A 4,271-nucleotide genomic window follows, 5' to 3' on the forward strand; every position below is an offset into this window, starting at 1 on the left:
GAGAAACCCAAACCTCCTGAGACCTAATTATTATTTTTTCACTAATTTATAAATCACCGCACATCTCCCACTACCCACTCAGCATAGGATAGATAAACTCACTGATGAGGGAGGATTGCCACTCAGAGAAAATATTGTAATCCATGTTACAGGGCTCTAGACTATCTTTTACCAACTTTTTCAGTTTATGGCACCAGCACATGATTTGGTCGCACCAATTTAATGACCTGACCGATGTACCATAATGTACCTGCATTCCATATAGAACCAGGCTAGTAATGACTAGACATCTTTTAAATGTGAATGCCCTTGCAGGGCTTGACATTCAGGTAAATTTGCCAGTGGCAYACCGGGCCAGTGCCAACTGAAAGCTACTGGCCTAAATGAAAAGAATACTGGCCTGGGAAAGCGGATGATGCACGCATCATTTAAGGCAAGGCACCACACCCTAATAGGGTATTTTTTTCCCTTAATCACAATGAACCTTTAGACACCAATATAATAATTTTTTTGTATAACAACTTTTTTGAAATGTTGTTTTAAAATATACAAATTAGGCAATATATCATTAAATATGCACATATTTCATGTGCCGCAATTCCATTTTTCTGGACACTGGATGAAGTTAGCCTTTAACCATTTTGGTTTCATTTTGTTAATAAGACACTCCAGGATCAAACTCGTGTAGAGCAAATTGTGGACAAACTGGACTATCTTTCTATCTGTAAAATACTAAAGACATGTACATAAACTGCATCTGTTTAGTGCATATTTTCCTAGAAAAAATGTTATCTAGAATAACATTTTCACAACAAATAAACAATTCCCTGGTATATAAGTCTGGAGAATATATGTAAGAATAACCACAAACAAATTTGGTGAATGCAAATGCTTCTGAAGCTAAGAAAAATGTGTTGGCATGTGAGAAGAGTGACTTTCAGGAAACTTTAACTTTCAGTTAAAGAGGAGTAGCCTACAATGAATTAAACCTACCGATCATCAAATTCATATTTAGACCCAATCACTATCTCTTCAAAGTAAGTTACTACATATAGTCCAGTTTGTAATATTCTCTATGAATTGGGCTTTTAAATTATGTATGATTTACATGTAGTGAGCTTTGAAATGATGGATTTATGYCCATTTGAATGTGGTCAAAATTCAGTTTTTGCCACTTATTTGTACTAATATTAAAGGACAAAATACCCCAAAATCTAAATTGATAAATTGATGCAAAAATTTAATTTCAGCCTGTGGTGCCTCACCTTAAATGTTATCTTTCATTTGCAGGCTGTGCAAGTAGCRTATAGCCTATAATGACATACGGTTAATACACAAATGCATTTTAACTTGACTATCTTATTTACATTGATTGTTTGGAGGGGGAAAAAATGTTTGCGGATTCTCAAAAAGGGTGTTATTGTTAGCAATTTTTATCATTYACTCTACAATTGTAGGGACCTAAAATTCAGTTTTTCTGTTTTTTTCAGGGTTTCACTCTCAAAATCACCCTTTTAATTAAATTGCGTGCCTAGCAAGAGACTGTGTTTGTACATTACAAAAACAGCACTAGCCAATGTGCTGTGTAAACTACATGTGATGGCAGAGTTTTGCGAGACAAATACCCTCGCGATTGATGCAAATCATCATGATATTCTGCCAGGGAGGCCTACTTTGCAGGCAACAGTTTAATTGGTTTAAAGGTTTTTTGGGAAAGCCTGATGACTTTATTGAAAAATAAGTGTCGCACTGCCAAGTCTAAGGGTCGCAAAAATGTGAGTGTTTTGGTTGCAGTTTTGTGCCCTGAGTTAAACCTTTTGAAATGTTTTCTGCATACAATATTTGGGACCCACTTCAAACAAATTACAACCTTTTTATGAGACTTGTATTGATGTTTATATACATAAATAATTCATAGGCTAATACAGTATATCATGCATATATACTGAACAAAAAGATAAACACAACATGTAAAGCGTTGGTCCCGTGCACAAAAATCTTATTTCGCTCAAATTTTGTTGGCATATTTGTTTATATCCCCGTTAGCGATCTTTTCTCATTTGCCAAGATAATCCATCCACCTGACAGGTGTGGCATATCAAGAAGCTGATTAAACAGTATGATCATTACACAGGTGCATCTTGTGCTAGGGACAATAAAAGGCCAGTTTAAAATGTGCAGTTTTGTCACACAACACAATGCCACAGATGTCTCAAGTCTTGAGGGAGCGTGCAATTGGCATGCTGACTGCAGGAATGTCCAACAGAGCTGTTGCCAGGGAATTTATTGTTAAATTCTCGACCATAAGCCGCCTCCAACATCATTTTAGAGAATTTGGCAGTACGTCCAACCGGCCTCACATCTGCCGACCAGCTCAGGACCTCCACATGCAGCTTCATCACCTGCGGGATCGTCTGAGACAAGCCACCCAGACAGCTGATGAAACTGACGAGTATTTCTGTCTGTAATAAAGCCCTTTGTGGGGGAAAAACKAATTCTGATTGGATGGGCCTGGCTCCCCAGTGGGTGGTCCTGGCTGCCAAGTGGGTGGGCATATGCCCTCCAAGGAGCACCATGGCTGCACCCCTGTCCAGTCATGTGAAATCCATAGATTAAAGCCTAAATAATTGATTTCAATTAGCTAATTTCCTTATATGAACTGTAACTCAGTAAAATCTTTGAAATTGTTGCATTTTGCGTTTTTATATTTTTGTTCAGTATACATTGTATTGAGTGTGAATGTTTAAGCCATCGGTCTCCAACAGGTAGATCAATTCTGTCTTCCTTTGCAAATTGTCATAAATATAACGTTCCCGGCAACAATCCAATCAAAGCCACATTGACATTCCTCCTTTTTCATCCCCTCTTCCATTGTTCAAAAGCTCTCTGTATCTAGAGGGCACATTGTTCAATAGAACTAGCACATCTCACACTCTCTCTGTGTGGTTTTCTCTGCCATGTAAAATCACGACCACGTAATGAACCTCCTAGGGGTAAAGGCCTGCTAACGCTTAACTCAGTCTCCTCTTTGTCCTTTTCCTCCTGCTCTTCCCCCACTTTCTTCCCCATCAATCCTACTCTTCTCCACCACAAGATGACAAAGACCACCCATTCTCTCCCTGCCTCCTGTCTCCGTCTCTTACTCACTCTCTACATTTCTATGCATCACGGTTTCCCTCTCTCCCCTTCACACTTCCTATCTGTCTCTCTGTCATCTGCTTCATACGTTTTTATTTCTCTCTTTTCCATCTTTACGGTTTACAATTATATCATTCACTTTGTCTCTCTCTATTTCCCTTGCCCTCCTGTCCTTCAATCTGTGGTACACATTTGTGTTTTTTGACTGAAGTTACTGATGCACAGATCCTGATTGCTGCCATGTGAAATGCTCCCCCTTCGACACGCACGCACGCACGCACGCACGCACGCAACGCACGCACACACACACACACACACACACACACACACACACACACACACACACACACACACACACACACACACACACACACAGGGATTTGTGCATGTTTATCACTCCCACACATTGGGCCCCAGTGGAGCACACAGTATGACTTTGCCATGAGGAACCTTTTTGTTTTTGTCTGGCTGGTGAGTCTTAATGAAGGCTGCTTCTCACTGTTGTTACTGCCCAGGAGGTCAGATGGCACATTTACACAGGTTGACCTCTAACCTGAAAGGTCTGAGCTGCACCACAGAGACTCACAGCAGTCACAGCTCTTGTGGGCAGGGTTGTAAACGCTCAGAGAGAGAGTGGGAGGGAAGACCCACATTCCCACTTCAATATCAAAAACTATACTCAGAATCAAAACGTATGCAAATGGAATCTTATCACATATAAGATGCCATTTGCATAGTTTTCCGCTCTTTGAGTGTCGTTTTTGATATGGATGTGTTTCTTCTCTCCCTCTCTGTGTATATGTCCTTTCCCTTGGATTTCATATTCCAGGGTGTGCATGTACCTTTTCCTCTCTCTGTCTTCCCTTGGGCCATAACCCAGCCTGACCCCCTTTCCTGACTCCGTTTAGCCCAGTGGTTTCTCTTGGCTTCCCAGTGTGGGACGTCTGGAGGTCAGGACAACCACAGGGACTCTCCTGAGACCGCTCCTCCTCAGCTCGGAGCCCCCCACCCATCTCTAGAGATTTGTTCCAACAATACAGGCACAAAATACATAATTAGAAGGGGTTGCTAGAACCGTGTCATTGAGGTGTCAGGCAAGTTCTTTTAATCTTGCTGTGTGTGTGTTGTTCTAA

Source organism: Salvelinus sp. IW2-2015, linkage group LG36 (genome assembly GCF_002910315.2).
Source record: "Salvelinus sp. IW2-2015 linkage group LG36, ASM291031v2, whole genome shotgun sequence".
Lineage (NCBI taxonomy): Eukaryota > Metazoa > Chordata > Actinopteri > Salmoniformes > Salmonidae > Salvelinus > Salvelinus sp. IW2-2015.